This window comes from Triticum dicoccoides, chromosome 3A (genome assembly GCF_002162155.2).
Source record: "Triticum dicoccoides isolate Atlit2015 ecotype Zavitan chromosome 3A, WEW_v2.0, whole genome shotgun sequence".
Classification (NCBI taxonomy): domain Eukaryota; kingdom Viridiplantae; phylum Streptophyta; class Magnoliopsida; order Poales; family Poaceae; genus Triticum; species Triticum dicoccoides.
Genome location: NC_041384.1, coordinates 216,223,350 through 216,245,238, shown reverse-complemented (window position 1 = coordinate 216,245,238; position 21,889 = coordinate 216,223,350).

Sequence of the window (21,889 nt, the reverse complement as noted above, 5' to 3'; positions counted from 1 at the left end):
ATCATGGCACTCCGGCCCTAGTGACAAGCATTAAGAATAGCAAAGTCATAGCAACATCAATCTCAGAACATAGTGGATACCAGGGATCAAACCCTAACAAAACTAACTCGATTACATGATAAATCTCATCCAACCCATCACCGTCCAGCAAGCCTACGATGGAATTAATCATGCATGACGGTGAGCATCATGAAATTGGTGATGGAGGATGGTTGATGATGACGATGGCGACAGATTCCCCTCTCCGAAGCCCCGAACAGACTCCAGATCAGCCCTCCCAAGAGAGTTTAGGGCTTGGCGGCGGCTCCATATCGTAAAACACGATGAATCCTTCTCTCTGATTTTTTCTCCCCGAACACGAATATATGGAGTTAGAGTTGAGGCCGGTGGAGCGTCAGGGGCCCCACGAGGCAGGGGCGCGCCTAGGGGGGCTGGCGCGCCCCCCACCCTCGTGGACAGGTGGAGGCCCCCATGACGTGGATTCTTCTTCCAGTATTTTTTATATATTCCAAAATAAATATCCGTTGATTTTCAGGTCATTCCGAGAACTTTTATTTCTGCACAAAAATAACACCATGGCAATTCTGCTGAAAACAGCGTCAGTCCGGGTTAGGTCCATTCAAATCATGCAAGTTAGAGTCCAAAACAAGGGCAAAAGTGTTTGGAAAAGTAGATACGACGGAGACGTATCATTGTTGACGTTCACATAACACCACTAGAGGAGAGACAACATACATGTCATCAAAATATCGAACGAATACCAAATTCACATGATTACTTATAACAAGACTTCTCCCATGCCCTCAGGAACAAACGTAACTACTCACAAAGAATATTTATAATCATAATCAGAGGAGTATTAATTATCATTAAGGATCTGAAATATAATCTTCCACTGGATAAACCAACTAGCATCAACTACAAGGAGTAATCAACACTACTAGCAATCCACAGGTACCAATCTGAGGTTTTTGGACCAAGATTGAATACAAGAGATGAACTAGGGTTTGAGAGGATATGGTGATGGTGAAGATGTTGCTGGAGATTGACCCCCTCTCAATGAGAGGATCGATGGTGATGATGATGGCGATGATTTCCCCCTCCCGGAGGGATGTTTCCCTGGCAAAACTGCTCTGTCAGAGCCCTAGATTGGTTCTGCCTAGGTTCCGCCTCGAGACGGCGGCGCTTCGTCCCGAAAGCTTCGTGCTGATTTTTTCCAGGTCAAAACACACCATATAGCCAAATATGGGCACGGGAGGTCAGCCAGGGGTCCCACAAGGTCGAGGGCGCGCCCAGGGGGTGGAGGGCGCCCTCCACCCTTGTGGCTGGCTGGTGGCCCCCCTCTGGTACTTTCTTCGCCCAATATTTTGAAGGAAATATGCCCTAGAGGTAATAATAGAGTTGTTATTTATATTTCCTTATATCATGATAAATGTTTATTATTCATGCTAGAATTGTATTAACCGGAAACTTAGTACGTGTGTGAATACATAGACAAACAGAGTGTCCCTAGTATGCCTCTACTAGACTAGCTCGTTAATCAAAGATGGTTAAGTTTCCTAGCCATAGACATGTGTTGTCATTTGATGAAGGGGATCACATCATTAGAGAATGATGTGATGGACAAGACTCATCCGTTAGCTTAGCACTATGATCGTTTAGTTTATTGCTATTGCTTTCTTCATGACTTATACATGTTCCTATGACTATGAGATTATGCAACTCCTGAATACCAGAGGAAGACTTGGTGTGCTATCAAATGTCACAACGTAACTGGGTGATTATAAAGATGCTCTAGAGGTGTCTCGGATGGTGTTTGTTGAGTTGGCATAGATCTAGATTAGGATTTGTCACTCCGATTGTCGGAGTGGTATCTCTGGGCCCTCTCGGTAATGCACATCACTATAAGCCTTGCAAGCAATGTGACTAATGAGTTAGTTGTGGGATGATGCATTACGGTACTAGTAAAGAGACTTGCCGGTAACGAGATTGTACTAGGTATTGAGATACCGACGATCGAATCTCGGGCAAGTAACATACTGATGACAAAGGGAACAACGTATGTTGCTATGCGGTTTGCCGATAAAGATATTCGTAGAATATGTAGGAACCAATATGAACATCCAGGTTCCACTATTGCTTATTGACTGGAGATGAGTTTCGGTCATGTCTACATAGTTCTCGAACCCATAGGGTCCACACGCTTAACGTTCGAGAACGATTGGTATTATGAGTTTTGTGATTTGATGTACCGAAGGTTGTTCGGAGTCTCGGGTGAGATCACGGACATGACGAGGAGTATGGAAATGGTTGAGACGTAAAGATCGATATATTGGAAGGCTATATTCGGACATCGGAGTATTTTTTGGAGTACCGGGGAGTTACGGGAATTCACCGGGAGAAGTAATGGGCCTTATTGGGCTTTAGTGGAGAGAGGGGAGAAGGGCCAAGAGGTGGTGCGCGCCTCCCCCCTGACCAAAACGAATTGGACAAGGGGTGGGGGCGCGGCCCCCCTTTCCTTCTCCCTCTGCCTCTCTTTCCTTCTCTCCTACTCTGAATAGGAAAGAGGAGGGGAATCCTACTTGGACTGGGGAGTCCTAGTAGGATTCCCCACACCTCGCGCACAACCTTAGGGCCGATCACCTCTTCCCTCCCCTCCTTTATATACGTGGCTGATATGTCTCCAACGTATCTATAATTTTTGATTGTTCCATGCTATTATATATTCTGTTTTGGATGTTTAATGGGCTTTATTATACACTTTTACATTATTTTTGGGACTAACCTATTAACCCAAGGCCCAACGCAAATTGCTGTTTTTTTTGCCTATTTCAGTGTTTCGCAGAAAAGGAATATCAAACGGAGTCCAAACGGAATGAAACCTTCGGGAGCATGATTTTTGGAACAAACTTGATCTAGAGGACTTGGAGTGGATGTCAAGCAACCAATGAGGAGGCCACGAGCCAGGATGCCCTCCCCCCTCGTGGGCCCCTCGTGGCTCAACCGACCTACTTCTTCCTCCTATATATGTTCATATACCCCGAAAACATCTAGGAGCACCACAAAACCCTATTTCCACCATCGCAACCTTCTGTACCCAAGAGATCCCATCTTGGGGCCTTTTCCGGAGCTCCGCCGGAGGGGGCATCGATCATGGAGGGCCTCTACATCAACTCCATGGCCCCTCCGATGATGTGTGAGTAGTTTACTCCAGACCTTCGGGTCCATAGCTATTAGCTAGATGGCTTCTTCTCTCTCTTTGGATCACAATACAAAGTTCTCCTCGATCTTCTTGGAGATCTATTCGATGTAACTCTTTTTGCGGTGTGTTTGTCGAGATCCAATGAATTGTGGGCTTATGATCAAGTCTATCTATGAACAATATTTGATTCTTGTCTGAAATCATTTATGTATGATTGGTTATCTTTGCAAGTCTCTTCGAATTATCAGTTTGGTTTGGCCTACTAGATTGATCTTTCTTGCAATGGGAGAAGTGCTTAGCTTTGGGTTCAATCTTTCGGTGCTCGATCCCAATGACAGAAAGGGAAACGACACGTATTGTATTGTTGCCATCAAGGATAAAAAGATGGGGTTTATATCATATTGCTTGAGTTTATCCCTCTACATCATGGTATCTTACCTAATGCGTTACTCTGTTCTTATGAACTTAATACTCTAAATGCATGCTGGATAGCGGTCGATGTGTGGAGTAATAGTAGTAGATGCAGGAAGGAGTCGGTCTACTTGTCACGGACGTGATGCCTATATACAAGATCATGCCTAGATATTCTCATAATTATTCGCTTTTCTATCAATTGCTCGACAGTAATTTGTTCACCCACTGTAATACTTATGCTATCTTGAGAGAATCCACTAGTGAAACCTATGCCCCCGGGTCTATTCTCCATTATATTAATCTTCCGTCAACAAGTTATTTCTATTACCTTCTATTTTGCAATCTTTACTCTTTATCATAAAAATACCAAAAATATTATCTTATCATCTCTATCAGATCTCACTCTCGTAAGTGACCGTGAAGGGATTGACAACCCCTTTATCGCGTTGGTTGTGAGGTTCTTATTTGTTTGTGTAGGTACGAGGGACTTGCGTGTGGCCTCCTACTGGACTGATACCTTGGTTCTCAAAAACTGAGGGAAATACTTATGCTACTTTGCTGCATCACCCTTTCCTCTTCAAGGGAAAACCAACGCAGTACTCAAGAGGTAGCAAGAAGGATTTTTGGCGCCATTGCCGGGGAGGCTACGCACAAGTCAAGGCATACCAAGTACCCATCACAAACTCTTATGACTCGCATTACATTATTTGCCATTTTCCTCTTGTTTTCCTTTCCCCCACTTCACCCTTGCCATTTTATTTGCCCTCTTTTCCCGTTCCCCTTCTCTTTTCTAGTTTGTCTCTTTTTGCTTGTATGTTGGATTGCTTGCTTGTCACGATGGCTCAAGATAATACTAAATTGTGTGATTTTTCCAATACCAACAATAATGATTTTATTAGCACTCCGATTTCTCCTCTTTCCGATGTTGAATCTTGTGAAATTAATGTTGCTTTGCTGAATCTTGTCATGAAAGATCCATTTTCCGGCCTTCCTAGTGAAGATGCCGCTACCCATCTAAACAACTTTGTTGATTTGTGTGATATGCAACAGAAGAAAGATGTGGATAATGATATTGTTAAACTTAAGCTATTCTCGTTTTCTCTTAGAGATCGTGCTAAAACTTGGTTTTCGTCTTTGCCTAAAAATAGTATCGATTCATGGAATAGGTGTAAAGATGCTTTTATCTCTAAGTATTTTCCTCCCGCTAAGATCATCACCCTTAGAAACGATATTATGAATTTTAAGCAACTTGATCATGAACATGTAGCACAAGCTTGGGAGAGGATGAAATTAATGATATGTAATTCCCCTACACATGGTTTGAATCTTTGGATGATTATACAAAATTTTTATGCCGGATTGAATTTTGCTTCTAGAAATCTTTTAGATTCGGCCGCGGGAGGCACTTTTATGGAAATCACTTTAGGAGAAGCTACTAAACTCCTAGATAATATTATGGTTAATTATTCTCAATGGCATACTGAAAGCTCTACTAATAAAAAGGTGCATGCTATAGAAGAAATCAATGTTTTGAGTGGAAAGATAGATGAACTTATGAAATTGTTTGCTAATAAGAGTGTTCCTTCTGATCCTAATGATATGCCTTTGTCTACTTTGAGAATAATAATGAATCTATGGATGTGAATTTTGTTGGTAGGAACAATTTTGGTAATAACGCATATAGTGGTAATTTTAATTGTAGGCCGTTTCCTAGTAATTCCTCTAATAATTATGGTAATTCCTACAACAATCCTTATGGAAATTATAATAAGATGCCCTCTGATTTTGAATCTAATATTAAAGAATTTATTAGTTCGCGAAAGAGTTTCAATGCATTGATTGAAGAAAAATTGTCTAAGATTGATGAGTTGGCTAGGAACGTGGATAGAATTTCTCTTGATCTTGATTCTTTGAAACTTAGATCTGTTCCACCTAAGCATGATATCAATGAGTCTCTCAAAGCTATGAGAATTTCCATTGATGAGTGCAAAGAAAGAACCGCTAGGATGCGTGCTAAAAAAGATTGCTTTGTGAAAGCGTGTTCTTCTAGTTTCCATGATAATAATGATGAAGATATAAAAGTTATTGATGTGTCCCCTATTAAATCTTTGTTTTTCAATATTAATCTTGATAATGATGGGACTAGAGATGAGTCAACTTTAGTTAGAAGGTGTCCCAATGATTCGGAGTTTTTAGATCTTGATGCAAAAATTGATAAAAGTGGGATGGGAGAGGTTAAAACTTTAAATAGAAATGAACCCACTATCTTGGATTTCAAGGAATTTAATTATGATAATTGTTCTTTAATAGATTGTATTTCCTTGTTGCAATCCGTGCTAAATTCTCCGCATGCTTATAGTCAAAACAAAGCTTTTACTAAACATATCGTTGATGCTTGAAAAGCTTGAATTGGAAGTTTGTATCCCTAGAAAACTTCATGATGAGTGGGAACCTACTATTACAATTAAGATTAAATATCATGAATGCTATGCTTTATGTGATTTGGGTGCTAGTGTTTCCACGATTCCTAAAACTTTGTGTGATTTGTTAGGTTTCCGTGAATTTGATGATTGTTCTTTAAACTTGCATCTTGCGGACTCCACCATTAAGAAACCTATGGGAAGAATTAATGATGTTCTTATTGTTGCAAATAAGAATTATGTGTCCGTAGATTTCATTGTTCTTGATACAGATTGCAATCCTACATGTCCGATTATTCTTGGTAGGCCTTTCCTTAGAACGATTGGTGCAATTATTGATATGAAAGAAGGGAATATTAGATTCCAATTTCCGTTAAGGAAAGGCATGGAACACTTTCCTAGAAAGAAAATTAAATTAACTTATGAATCTATTATGAGAGCCACTTATGGATTGTATACCAAAGATGATAATACCTACATCTATCCTTGCTTTTATGCCTAGCTAGGGGCGTTAAACGATAGCGCTTGTTGGGAGGCAACCCAATTTTATTTTTGTTTCTTGATTTTTGATTCTGTTTAGTAATAAATAATTCATCTAGACTCTGTTTAGATGTGGTTTTATGCTTTTAATTAATGTTTGTGCCAAGTAGAACCTTTGGGAAGACTTGGGGAAAGTCCTTGCGATCTTGCTGTAAAAAAACAGAAACTTTAGCGCTCACAAGATTTGCTGCCATTTTTTTACCGGAGAGTACTATTTAGTTAATTCTTTTTGTATATGATTAATAGATAAATTCCTCACGTACGACAATTCATTTTAGAATTTTTGGGGTTCCAGAAGTATTCGGAACCTACAGATTACTACAGATTGTTCTGTTTTGACAGATTCTGTTTTTCGTGTGTTGTTTGCTTATTTTGATGAATCTATGGCTAGTAATAGAGTTTATGAACCATAGAAAAGTTGGAATATAGTAGGTTTAACACCAATATAAATGAAGAGTGAGTTCATTACAGTACCTTTAAGTGGTGGTTTGTTTTATTTTACTAATGGAGCTCACGAGATTTTCTTTTAAGTTTTGTGTTGTGAAGTTTTCAAGTTTTGGGTAAAGATTTGATGGATTATGGAACAAGGAGAGGCAAGAGCCTAAGCTTGGGGATTCCCAAGGCACCCCAAGGTAAAATACAAGGACAACCAAAAGCCTAAGCTTGGGGATGCCCCGGAAGGCATCCCCTCTTTCGTCTTCGTCCATCGGTAACTTTACTTGGAGCTATATTTTTATTCACCATATGATATGTGTTTTGCTTGGAGCGTCTTGTATGATTTGAGTCTTTGCTTTTCAGTTTAACACAACCATCCTTTCTGTACACACCTTTTGGGAGACACAAACATGAGTTGGAATTTATTGTAATACTCTATGTGCTTCACTTATATCTTTTGAGTTGGATAATTTTGCTCTAGTGCTTCGCTTATATCTTTTAGATCACGTAGGTGGTTCTATTTTATAGAAATAATTGATCTCTCATGCTTCACTTATATTATTTTGAGAATCCTTTAGAACATTATGGTAATTTGATTTGGTTACAAATTTTAAATACTAAGAGAAGTTGGATGCTTGATAGTTGTTTTGAGATATAAAGGTGGTAATATTAGAGGTGTGCTAGTTGAGTAATTGTGAAATTGAGAAATACTTGTGTTGAAGTTTGCAAGTCCCGTAGCATGCACGTATGGTAAACGTTGTGTGACAAATTTGAAGCATGAGGTGTTCTTTGATTGCTTTCCTTATGAGTGGCGGTCGGGGACAAGCGATGGTCTTTTCCTACCAATCTATCCCCCTAGGAGGATGCGTGTAGTGCTTGGTTTTGATGACTTGTAGATTTTTGCAATAAGTATGTGAGTTCTTTATGACTAATGTTGATTCCATGGATTATACGCACTCTCACCCTTCCATCATTGCTAGCCTCTTCGGTACCGTGCATTGCCCTTTCTCACCTTGAGAGTTGGTGCAAAATTTGCCGGTGCATCCAAACCCCGTGATATGATACGCTCTATCACACATAAGCCTCCTTATATCTTCCTCAAAAAAGCCACCATACCTACCTATTATGGCATTTCCATAGCCATTCCGAGATATATTGCCATGCAAATTTCCATCGTTCCATTTATTATGACACGCATCATCATTGTCATATTTCCTTGCATCATCATGTAGTTGACATCGTATTTGTGGCAAAGCCACTGTTGGTGTCAAAACTGGTGGATCTCGGGTAGGGGGTCCCGAACTGTGCGTCTAAGGCGGATGGTAACAGGAGACAGGGGAGACAATGTTTTACCCAGGTTCGGGCCCTCTTGATGGAGGTGAAACCCTACGTCCTGCTTGAGTTATTCTTGATGATATGAGTATTACAAGAGTTGATCTACCACGAGATCTAAGAGGCTAAACCCTAGAAGCTAGCCTATGGTATGATTGTATGTTGTCCTACGGAGTAAAACCCTCCGGTTTATATAGACACCGGAGGGGGCTAGGGTTACACAAGGTCGGTCACAAGGGAGGAGATATCCATATCCGTACTGCCTAGCTTGCCTTCCACGCCAAGTAGAGTCCTATCCGGACACGGGACGAAGTCTTCAATCTTGTATCTTCATAGTCCAACAGTCTGGTTGTCCGGAGACCCCCTAATCCAGGACTCCTTCAGTAGCCCCTGAACCAGGCTTCAATCACGATGAGTCCGGCGCACAGTGTTGTCTTCGGCATTGCAAGGCGGGTTCCTCCTCTGAATACATCACAGAAGAGTTTGAATACGAGGATAGTGTCCAACCCTGAAAAATAAGTTCCACATACCACCGTAGAGAGAATAATATTTCCACAAATCTAAACTGCTGACACGTTTCGGCAGCATGACATCACGCCATGGCCCGGTAATTATTTGAACCGTTTTTCCTTAACCCACCCCACACATAGCACGAGGCAGTTTTTTGACACGTCTTGTCAAAGCAGAGATCATGTTCCCCTTATTACGGGATTCTCATCAATACAGACGTGGGTAACCCAACCGCGCCTAGGACTCCTAGATCTTAGGCAAGTCCCAAACGGCCACGAGGAGGACGCTTGATATTCACCCTCTTTATAAAGGGACAAGGCTTTTACTTTTTTCCTCCCATGCTCAATCAAATCCTTCCCTTGCCTTGAGTTCTAACACCCAAAGCCCAGGTCAGGTGCTTCGGACCTTCAATCATGTCCGGATCCAGCCTCCTGGGTCGGTGGATGCCCTCCTCCGTCACAGTAGAGGATATCAAGAAGTTGAGGGAGGCAAGATACCTGACCGCCGAAGTTTCGCATTGGCTGCCTGCCCGAGGGCATGTCGTCCCTACTCCTAAACCCAATGAAGATGTTGTGTTCATCTCCCACTTCATCCAAGGACTAGGCCTCACTCTGGATCCCTTCATTAGGGGTTTGATGTTCTATTACGGGCTAGATTTCCATGATCTAGCCCCAGATTCCTTTCTCCACATCTCGGCATTTATTGTCATATGTGAGGCCTTCCTCCGCATTACCCCTCACTTTGGCTTGTGGCTCAAGACCTTTCATGTGACGCCGAAGACGGTCGAGGGGCAGCATGCAGCGTGCAGAGGTGCATTAATAAGCAAGATTGCTGGAGCTCCATGGACAAAGGGTTCCTTTCTAGAGGTGTCCGGATTATGGCAACGAGAGTGGTTCTACGTCACCGCTCCCAGAAGTGCCAAGTGGGTAGCTTCCTCCGCCTTTCGCTCGGGCCCTCCATCACAACTGATGTCATGGATCAGCAGGGGGTTGAGCTGGGGTCCAGCCAAGGATGTGCCCATACTGCAGAGCCGCATCCGAGATCTCTTCGAGGGAGATTTTAGTTTGGTTATGGTAGTGCAAGTCATGCTGGTTCGTCGAGTCCAGCCTTGCAAACGTCGGCCCCTCCGTATGTGGGAATTCAACCCGGAAGGACCACGCACTGTCCAGAACTTCCTTGGCCTGACGCACGAGGAGTTGTACAAATCGTTTTTCGGACCCCAAGCAGAGTGTCCGGATACTTCCGAGGACGTGGGCCTAAGCAGCAACCGCACCGCGGCCCAAGTAAGTAATCCCACGACCGAACACATCGTCTTTTTATTTATCATGACATCATTATGAAGAGTCGCTCTTTGACCAGGACTGGATAACAAAGGCGAAGATGATCCGGTGTTCGGCCCCCCTTCCTGAAGGCTTGGACAATCCGGTGATGGCAAAAGATGCTCGAGCCAGCACCCTGCCCGGTGCCCTCAAAGGAAGATGAAGGGGGAATAAAGAGGGCGAAAGCGGGCCTCCACCGCTACCTATTCTAACCGAGGGAATGAGCGCCTCCGTGAGGGAGGATAACCAAGGGGAAGAATCTGATGTTCCCTCGCCCGGGGGAGGAAGAGGACTACCTCTAAAGATCCAGAAACAAAAGTTTCCAAACGGGAGAAGAAAACTTCACGAGAGTGTCCTGCCTTGGAGGGTGCTCTTGCCGCACAAAGTCCGCGCGGGGATCAGCCCTCTAACGAGCTGTAAGTAATCAAAAAGTACTTAGTAGTGAAGATATACTACCTTACCTTTGAGGAAAATGACCGAAGCATTTATCTTGTAGTTCAAATCTTAGCCCTTCTCAGCAGAGCTCGTCTTTGGGGGATCTTCTTCCGGAGATGATGGAGAGCGAAATGCCTCCCCCGGATTCCTCGGCTCAAGAAGCGGGCGACCTTGAAGTGTCGTCGCGGAGGGTCACTCCGGATCCGGTGAGGCCAGAAGATAATCCTATGGTCGCCCGAAGTCCCCAGTATCCAGTTCTTGAAGAGAGCAACCAAAAGAATCCGGCACCGTCTGGTATGCGGTCGGACGCACTGAGGGATCTGCTAGAGCGAGCCACTTTCTTAGAAGAGCACCGTACATTGATGGGTACGGTGATAGAAAGGATTTCGTCCGCCGAAAGCGGGTTGCATGAAGCCTTTATGAGTCTATTGACGAGCTTTGATCTATGTGAAATGATTTACATTTGTGATAGTACCGCACATTTTTAGGTGTGCCTTGTGTAGATAGTAGCCCCTGAGACTCTGGTTGTCGTCGAGAACAGCGGCGAACAGAGGATCATAGTCCCAGGTAATAACCAGACCGCATTTATGTGCAGGTGTCTGAAGCTCCGGTGGCTAACCGAACTAATGGGGTTGCCAAACTAAAGCGGCGACTGGATGCGGGGGATTCCGACATCGAGCTTGTTAATAAGCGGCTTGACGAGGCACAGGGTAGGTGATGTTTATAGTGAATGTCACATAGCAAGAGCAGCATGATGCCAGTATCTTTAGAATGTTGTGACTGCAGATGGAGCTACCACCGTGGAGGCCCTGCGGGCGAAGCTTGCCCGAGCCAAAGAGCAAGCAAGGAGTAGTAATGCGGCCGCTTTGAAGGCGGCAGAAGAGTTCAGAGCCGAGAAGGCCGCGCATAGCGAGAGCAAAGAGAAAATGGCCAAAATGGCTGTGAAGTTAAAAGACGCTGCTGACCGCTGCCAGTTACTTGAAGAAGAAAACCGGGCGAAGGCTACGGACCTCAGAAAGGCCACAATGGCGACCAAAGACACCCGCTCTGCAATGAGAGCAAAGAAGGAGGAACTGCGTGAAGCCGGGGACATTGTGGCTGGGAAGCCCTTTATGCTGTGGAGGAAGTTCGGAGATCCGTGGTATGCCCCTCTGGATCAGCTGTGGAGTTCGGCCGACGCATATCTGGACTTGGCGGCCAGCGCTGTCGATGCGGCCGAATACTTCTGAGATCAAACAGATCGTGAAGTGGACAAGCTATTCTGGTCACAATTTATCGTTCCAGAGCGTCCGCTTCCATTGACTGATCAACTTGCCGAATGGGCCGAACTCAATATATTGTCCAGACTCGCCATGAGGTCTGTCGTGGATCATCTGTGGCCGGAAAGGCCGAAGCCGAACAAATATTTTAGCTTGGTGCAACAGTTCCTTGGTGCGGTGCCATGCATTAATGCGATGAAGAGGTCGGCGTGCATAGAAGGCTCGTGGATGGCCCTTGCCCATGTCAAAACATACTGGGCGGAGATGGATGCCACCACTGTCACGACGCAGGGTTCGGCCATAGGCCGAGTGGCTGCCGAGCACTATTTTGAAGAAGTTCTTGAGGGCGCTCGTTCGATAGAGGCCCAATGCTCGAAGAATGTTATGTTTGAGTGACATGTATTCCCATTGTAAAAACAACGTTTTATTGAATTTATCAAGGCTGTATTTATACTTTTGCCCGAAAGTATTGTGATGCCTCCTGTGCGGCCGTTTATGTATACATGTATATAACCTGAAAGATTGCAGTCGTCGGCTTCAGCCCCCACGCATATAATGCGAGGGTGTTCGCAGAAGACGCGTGTTCACACTTAATCCAACGTATTGGTCCTATTAAGGAGGTGAGAGCACAACGAACTAGGCAACCGGACTATAATGCTTTAACACTTTCACTTAGCCAGAGGAGTTTGACAGTGGGGCTACTATATAGCCCCTGGTGGCTCCGCACTCATCCGGATTCGGGTGCGTACATGCCTGGCCGGGAAATGGCCCTTCGTTCATGCGGAGGAATCCTGAAGATTCCAATAGGTCATCGAGTGGTTGACCAGTCTCACGCTATATCATGACAGTCAGTTTTCGGCTTTCTCTACTGAGGTGCTCGTCCGGATGAACCAGGGCACAATCGCAGTAGCTCTCCTGGTGCTGCCTTAGTCGATAGAGCGGAACGTAAGGCAGCAAAACACAGGAGCCGGGCAAACCCAACATTTGACCAAAGACATGATTCGGAGCTGATGCATATAAGGCCAAACTCACGACGCCGAACACTCCCTAAGGTATTTGGTCTTTTATGGTGTAAACCGGGCCTAAACAGTGCCCTTTGTAATAAGCCCCTGGTGTCCAGGTACATGCATTATTCTGACGTGGCCACATGCCAAGACGTCAGCATCCTTCTCAATTGTACTGAGAATTCAAGGGATGTGTAGCAACAAGAGACAGTAAAAAAGGTTTACACAAGGTCTTAATCTGAAAAGAATCGTTGGAACGGGTCCCTGCTGCACGTCTGCGCCTGTGTCTCCGCTGTGCTGTATCCTGGACGGGTGTAGCACGATGGGCATCTGTAAAAGAGAGGAACTTAGTTGAAAAGTTGTCGCGCAAAAAGGTAGGTTATACTAAAGAAACCATGTACAATGCGAGATGAGTAAGATTGAGCCTAATTGCCACTTGTGTGCGCATGTTGAACCCCTTGTATTGTACTAGGGGTATGGCCATCAAACCTGTATTAATTACATATAGCTGCGCCGGACTCGTCTAACCGTGTCCGTGTTCTTAACAACCTGTCGAATGTTTGAGTTGGTGAGGCCATTTATTGTGCTCAAGGAACAATCAATATCTCCATTTACTATGATGATGCCACGTGGACCGGGCATCTTAAGCGTGAGGGAAGCGTAATGCGGTATTGCATTAAAGCGAGCGAAAGCTTCGCGTCCGAGTAGTGCTTGATAGCCACTTTGGAACGGAGCGATCTGGAAGGTTAAATTTTCGCTGCGGAAGTTATCGGGGAAGCCGAATATAACCTCTAGTAGCAGGGAGCCCTTGGAATGAGCCTCTGGACCCGGTGTTACTCATTTAAAGGTAGTATTTTTGCGACAAATATTTGTTGGGTCTATCCCCATTTTGCGGTCTGTATCCTGATATATCAGATTGAAACTGCTGCTGCTGTCCATCAGGACTCGTGTGAAGTGGTATCAGCCAATTATTGGATTTAGTACCAAGGCAGCCCATCCTGCCTGCCGGATACTTGCCGAGTAGTCCCGATGATCGAAGGTGATCGATTGAGACGACCAGTGGCGGAGCTCCGCGGTGATAGGCCCTGGGGCATGTTTCTCTAGAGGTGCCTCTTTGTTTCTCCCTTTTATCACGTGTAACACGTTGACTGTTTTGACTTCTGGTGGGAATTTCTTCTGTTCCCCTGTGCTTTTCTTGCGAGGCTCATCCTCGTCTACACTTGGTGTATCCTACCCCTTGTGTTCGGCATTGAGCTTGCCGAACTGTTTGAAAACCCAACATTATCTGTGGGTATGATTTGCAGGTTTATCAGGGGTGCTATGGATCTGACATATTTGGTCCAGAATTTTGTTTAGGTTGGACAATTCGTCTCTGTTGCCTTTGGAGGGCGGTTTTTGCTGACCTGGCCGAGGGCTTCTGAATCCGGCGTTTACCGCCGTGCTCTTCGGGCTGTCTTCTTTATTCTGGCACTTATTATTGCTGCGTCGTTATTTCCCGTTTCCATCCCTGACTTCGGATGTACTTGGGTCGCTGGTGCTGCATCAGGCTAACCAGCTGTCCTCGCCCGCGCAAAAGCGGGTCATGAGGCTTGTTAATGCTGCCATTGTTCTCGGCTTTTCTTAACCGAGGTGTCTGGCAAGCCATTTGTCTCGAACGCTATGTTTGAAATCTGCTAAGGCTTCGGCGTCCAGACAGTCGACTATTTGGTTCTTTTTACTGAGGAACTTGTTCCAAAGTTTTCGGGCTGACTCACCGGCTGTTGAGTTATATGACTTAAATCGTATGCATCCGGTGGTCGGACATATGTCCCTTGAAAATTTGCCCGAAAGGCGTCTTCGAGCTCTTCCCAGCTTCCGATGGAGTTTTCGGGGAGGCTTTTAAGCCAGTGCCGAGCTGGCCCTTTGAGCTTGAGGGGTAAGTACTTGATGGCGTGGAGATCGTCTCCTCGAGCCATATGGATATGGAGGATGTAGTCCTCAATCCAGACCCCAGGGTCTATTGTTTCGTCGTACGCCTCTATGTTTACGAGTTTGAATCCCTCTGGAAATTCATGGTCCAGCACCTCGTCGGTGAAACATAGGGGGTGTACGGCACCCCTGTATTTGGGTGTACCATGGTGTTCAGATGTTTGTTGTGTTGCATTGTATGTTGGAGCGCGCTTCCGTGGTCCATAGATGGATCTGGTTGCGCCGTCCTTTTGATGCGAGCCCTTACGCGGATCGCGTACTGGTTTATGTGTGGCGTCCTTTGCTGCTTTATGTTGGCTATGAGGTCGTCTATCCGACCGGATGGCCGTTTTATTTTTTAATTGTGGAGGATCTAAGGCCTCCTCATCGAATTCAGGTAGCAACTTTCGCTTCGGATAGCTCTTGGTGTGGCGATTACTGCCGTACTTCGCTGCAGTGTTGAGTACTTCACTCCATTTGATTTTGAGTGTGTCTTGTGCAGCCTTGAGCCTTTGCTTCTATTTTTTCAGGCTCTTCGCAGTGGCAACCAGCCTTTGATGGGCATTCTATTGCTCCGGGTGCCTACCCGGTGTGATGTCGTCCGGACTGTTATCTTCGACGGGGTTGGGTTGTTCGGCTTGATTTTCCGTGTTGCTGTGGTCGGGCAATGGTTCACCCTGCTCTAATGCTGGGTCTATATGATCGTTATTTCTGCCGAGGCGAGATTTGGAGCAGCGTTTACGCCGCCGCTTTGACTCCTTCTCGAGGGAACAACCCCTCGCTGCGTCCTTCCGTTCCTCGTCGTCGTTTTCTTTGGGTGTGTCCACCATGTATACGTCATGTGATGAAGTGGGCGTCCAGTGCCCTGTGGGTGGTGGTTCCTGTTCGTCTCCTGCATCGTCGTCCATATCATCAATGTCTTCGGAGTCGAGGTCCAGCATGTCGGTTATGTCGTCGACAGTGGCTATTAAGTGGGTGGTGGGTGGGCGGCGAATTTCTTCGTCACCCACATCCCAATTCTGCCGGACGTAGTTCGGTCAGGACTCTCATGACAAGGAGAGATACCTTAATGAGTTCAGTATGTCGCCAAAGGGCAAGTGCTAAAAAATATCCGCGGAGGTAAACTCCAAGATCCGTGCCCAGCCGGATTCGATAGGCACGGGCGCAGGCGGTTCGGAGTCCGTGGCCGGAGAAGGATCCTGCAGTTTGGCCACACGGCTCTCGTGAAGGGTAAGGTCAATATTCGGCTCGATCGCCGCTGAGGATAAGGCCTCCGTGGTGGGGTCTATCCACCCGTCCATGGATGGTGCAACTGGCTCCGAATTGAGGGTCGGAGCAGCTGCCGGTGCGCTCTCCTGAACACTGTCCGATGGTAGAGCTAAATTGTACTCATCGTGACCGCGTGGCGCACAAGGCAGGTGTCGAATCCGTCGAAGATCAAGTCTCCGCGGATATCGGCCGTGTAGTTTAAGCTTCCAAACCTGACCTGGTGGCCAAGGGTGTAACTTTTGATCTGCTCCAGATGGCCACGTGAATTGGCCCGTAGTGCGAAGCCGCCGAATACGAAGATCTGTTCGGGGAGAAAAGTCTCACCCTGGACCGCATCGCTATCGATGATTAAAGGAGCCATCAAGCCTAACAGCGATGACACAGAGGAACTCTCAATGAAAGCACCAATGTCGGTGTCAAAACCGTCAGATCTCGGGTAGGGGGTCCCGAACTGTGCGTCTAAGGCGGATGGTAACAGGAGGAAGGGGACACGATGTTTTACCCAGATTCGGGCCCTCTTGATGGAGGTGAAACCTACGTCCTGCTTGAGTTATTCTTGATGATATGAGTATTACAAGAGTTGATCTACCACGAGATCGGAGAGGCTAAACCCTAGAAGCTAGCCTATGGTATGATTGTATGTTGTCCTACGGACTAAAACCCTCTGGTTTATATAGACACCGAAGGGGGCTAGGGTTACACAAGGTCGGTTACCAGGGAGGAGATATCCATATCCGTACTGCCTAGCTTGCCTTCCACGCCAAGTAGAGTCCTATCCGGACACGGGACGAAGTCTTCAATCTTGTATCTTCATAGTCCAACAGTCCGGCCAAAGGATATAGTCCGGCTGTCCGGAGACCCCCTAATCCAGGACTCCCTCAGCCACCATGCTTAATTTTTCATACACGTCACTCTTGATTCATCACAATCCTGGTACACCATTAGAGGCATTCACATAGAGTCATATTTTGTTCTAAGTATCGAGTTGTAATTCTTGAGTTGTAAATAAATAAAAGTGTGATGATCATCATTAGAGCATTGTCCCATGTGAGGAAAGGATGATGGAGACTATGATTCCCCCACAAGTCGGGATGAGACTCTGGACAAAAAATAAATAAAAAAAGGATGCCAAGAAAGGCCCAAATAAAAAAAAGAGAAAAAGAGAGAAGGGACAATGTTACTATCCTTTTTCCACACTTGTGCTTCAAATTAGCACCAAGATCTTCATGATAGAGAGTCTCTTATTTTGTCACTTCCATATACTAGTGGGAATTTGTCATTATAGAACTTGTCTTGTATATTCCAATGATGGGCTTCCTCAAATGCCCTGGGTCTGCGTGAGCAAGAAAGTTGGATGCACACCCACTTAGTTTCTTTGATGAGCTTTCATATATTTATAGCTCTAGTGCATCCGTTGCATGGCAATCCCTACTCCTTGCATTGACAACAATCATTATATTCTATTCCACCCATAGTGCTATTTCCATGGCTCGCGCTCATATATTGCGTAAAAGTTGAAAGAGTTTGAAAAGGCTAAGTATGGAACAATTACTTGGCTTGTCATCGGGGTTGTGCATGATGAGAGTATTTTGTGTGACGAAAATGATGCATGGCCAAACTATATGATTTTGTAGGGATAAGCTTTCTTTGGCTATGTTATTTTGATAAGACATAATTGCTTGGTTAGCATACTTGGAGTATTAGTATTTTTATGTCAACATTAAACTTTTATCTTGAATCTTTCGGATCTGAACATTCATGCCACGATAGACAAAATTACATTGAAGAATATGCTAGAAAGCATTCCACATCAAAAATTCTGTTTTTATTATTTACCTACTCGAGGACGAGCATGAATTAAGCTTGGGGATGCTTGATACGTCTCCAACGTATCTATAATTTTTGATTGTTCCATGCTATAATATTTTCTGTTTTGGATGTTTAATGGGCTTTATTATACACTTTTATATTATTTTTGGGACTAACCTATTAACCCAAGGCCCAGTGCAAATTGCTGTTTTTTTGCCTATTTCAGTGTTTCGCATAAAACGAATATCAAATGGAGTCCAAACGGAATGTAACCTTCAGGAGCATGATTTTTTGAACAAACGTGATCCAGAGGACTTGGAGTGGACGTCAAGTAACCAACGAGGTGGCCACGAGGCAGAGGGCGCACCTACCCCCTGGGCATGCCCTCCCCCCTCGTGGGCCCCTCGTGGCTCAGCCGACCTACTTCTTCCTCCTATATATACTCATATACCTTGAAAACCACCAGGAGCACCACGAAACCCTATTTCCACCGCCGCAATCTTATGTACCCGAGAGATCCCATCTTGGGGCCTTTTCCGGAGCTCCACCGGAGGGGGCATCGATCACGGAGGGCCTTTACATCAACTCCATGGCCCCTCTGATGATGTGTGAGTAGTTTACTTCAGACCTTCGGGTCCATAGTTATTATCTAGATGGCTTCTTCTCTCTCTTTGGATCTCAATACAAAGTTCTCCTCGATCTTCTTGGAGATCTATTCGATGTAACTCTTTTTGTGGTGTGTTTGTCGAGATTCGATGAATTGTGGGTTTATTATAAAGTCTATCTATGAACAATATTTGATTCTTCTCTGAAATCTTTTATGTATGATTGGTTATCTTTGCAAGTCTCTTCGAATTATCAGTTTTGTTTGGCCTACTAGATTGATCTTTCTTGCAATGGGAGAAGTGCTTAGCTTTGGGTTCAATCTTGCGGTGCTCGATCCCTGTGACAGAAAGGGAAACGACGCGTATTGTTGCCATCGAGGATAAAAAGATGGGGTTTATATCATATTGCTTGAGTTTATCCCTCTACATCATGTCATCTTGCCTAATGCGTTACTCTGTTCTTATGAACTTAATACTCTAGATGCATGCTGGATAGCGGTCGATGTGTGGAGTAATAGTAGTAGATGCAGGAAGGAGTCGGTCTACTTGTCACAGACGTGATTCCTATATACATGATCATGCCTAGATATTCTTATAATTATTCGCTTTTCTATCAATTGCTCGACAGTAATTTGTACACCCACCGTAATACTTATCCTATCTTGAGAGAAGCCACTAGTGAAACATATGGCCCCCGGGTCTATTCTCCATTATATTAATCTTCCGTCAACAAGCTATTTCTATTACCTTTTATTTTGCAATCTTTACTCTTTATCATAAAAATACCAAAAGTATTATCTTATCATCTCTATCAGATCTCACTCTCGTAAGTGACCGTGAAGGGATTGACAACCCCTTTGTCGCGTTGGTTGCGAGGTTCTTATTTGTTTGTGTAGGTACGAGGGACTTGCATGTGGCCTCCTACTGGATTGATACCTTGGTTCTCAAAAACTGAGGGAAATAGTTACGCTACTTTGCTGCATCACGCTTTCCTCTTCAACGGAAAACCAATGCAGTGCTCAAGAGGTAGCAATGATCAACATAGTGATGTTCACCATTGAAAAATACTCCATCTCACGTGATGATCAGACATGGTTTAGTTGATATGGATCACGTGATCACTTAGATGATTAGAGGGATGTCTATCTAAGTGGAAGTTATTAAGTAATATGATTAATTGAACTTAAATTTATCATGAACTCAGTCCTGATAGTATTTGCATATCTATGTTGTAGATCAATTGCTCACGTATAGCTTCCCCATTTTATTTATGATATGTTCCTAGAGAAAACTTTGTTGAAAGATGATAGTAGCAATGATGCGGATTAGATCCGTGATTCGAGGATTATCCTCATTGCTGCACAGAAGAATTATGTCCTTGATGCACCGCTAGGTGACATAACTATTGTAGGAGCAAATGCAGGTGTTATGAACGTTTGACAGAGCTCGGTATGATGACTACTTAATAGTTTAGTGCACCATGCTTTACGGCTTAGAACCGGGACTTCAAAAATGTTTTTGAACGCCACAAAGCATATAAGATGTTCTAAGAGTTGAAATTGGTATTTCATACTCAAGCCCGTGTCGAGAGGTAGGAGACCTCTGACAGTACTTTGCCTACAAGATGGAGGAGAATAGCTCAACCAATGAGCATGTGCTCAGATTGTGTGGGTACTACAATTGCTTGAATCAAGTGGGAGTTAATCTTCCATATAAGATAGTAATTGACAAAGTTCTCTAGTCACTATAACCAAGTTACTAGAACTTAGTGATGAACTATAATATGCAAGGGATGACGAAAGTAATTCCCAAGCTCTTCGCGATGCTGAAATCGGTGAAGGTAGAAATCAAGAAATAGCATCAAGTGTTGATGGTAAACAAGACCACTAGTTTCAAGAGAAGGGAAAAGGGAAAGAAAGAGGAACTTCAAAGAAGAATAGCAAGCAAGTTTCTGCTCCCATGAAGAAGCCCAAAGCTAGACCCAAGCCTGGAATTGAGTGCTTCTACTGCAAAGGAAATGGTCACTGGAAGTGGAACTTCCCTAGATACTTGACGGATAAGAAGGATGGCAAAGTGAACAAAAGTATATTTGATATACATGTTATTGATGTGTACTTAACTAGTGTTTATAGCAACTCCTCAGTATTTGATAACTCTTCCCCTCTCGTTGCTATGCATCACCTAGATGGATCTTGCGTGTGCGTAGGAATTTTTGAAATTACTGCGTTCCCTAACATATTTTTTATATATTTCAAAAATAAGCTCCGTGAAGTTTCAGGACTTTTGGAGTTGCACAGAATAGGTCTCTAATATTTGCTCCTTTTCCAGTCCAGAATTCCAGCTGCCGGCATCCTCCCTCTTCATGTAAACCTTATAAAATAAGAGAGAATAGGCATAAGTATTGTGATATAATGTGTAATAACAACCCATAATGCAATAAATATCAATATAAAAGCATGATGCAAAATGGACGTATCAATGCACCGCTAGGTGACAAGCCCCCTCCCGCTAATGTAGACGCTTTGAACGTCTGGCAGGCTCGGTCTAATGACTAATCTATAGTTCAGTGTGCCATGCTTTATGGCTTAGAATCAGGACTTCAAAGACGTTTTGAACGTCATGGACCATATGAGATGTTCCTAGAGTTGAAGTTAATATTTCAAGCAAATGTCTGAGTTCAGAGATATGAAGTCTCCAACAAGTTCTATAGCTGCAAGATGGAGGAGAACAATTCTGTCAGTGAACACATACTCAAAATGTCTGGGTATCATAACCACTTGACTCAGCTGGGAGTTAATCTTCCAGATGATAGTGTTATTGAAAGGGTTCTTCAATCACTGCCACCAAGCTCTTCAATCACTGCCACCAAGCTACAAAGGCTTCGTGATGAACTATAATATGCAAGGGATGGATAAGACAATTCCCGAGCTCTTCGCTATGCTCAAAGCTGCGGAGGTAGAAATCAAGAAAGAGCATCAAGTGTTGATGGTTAACAAGACCACTAGTTTCAAGGAAAAGGGCAAGGGAAATAAGGGGAACTTCAATAAGAATGGCAAGCAAGTTGTCACTCGCAGGAAGAAGCCCAAGATTGGACCCAAGCCTGAAATTGAGTGCTTCTACTGCAAAGGGACTGGTCACTTGAAGTGGAACTGCCCCAAGTATTTGGCGGATAAGAAGGATGGCAAAGTGAAAAAAGGTATATTTGATATACATGTTATTGATGTGTACCTTGCTAATGCTCGTAGTAGCGCCTGTGTATTTGATACCGGTTCTGTTGCTCATATTTTAAACTCGAAACAGGGGCTACGGATTAAACGGAGATTGGCTAAGGACGAGGTGACGATGCGTGTCGGGAATGGTTCCAAGGACGATGCGATCGCCATCGGCAC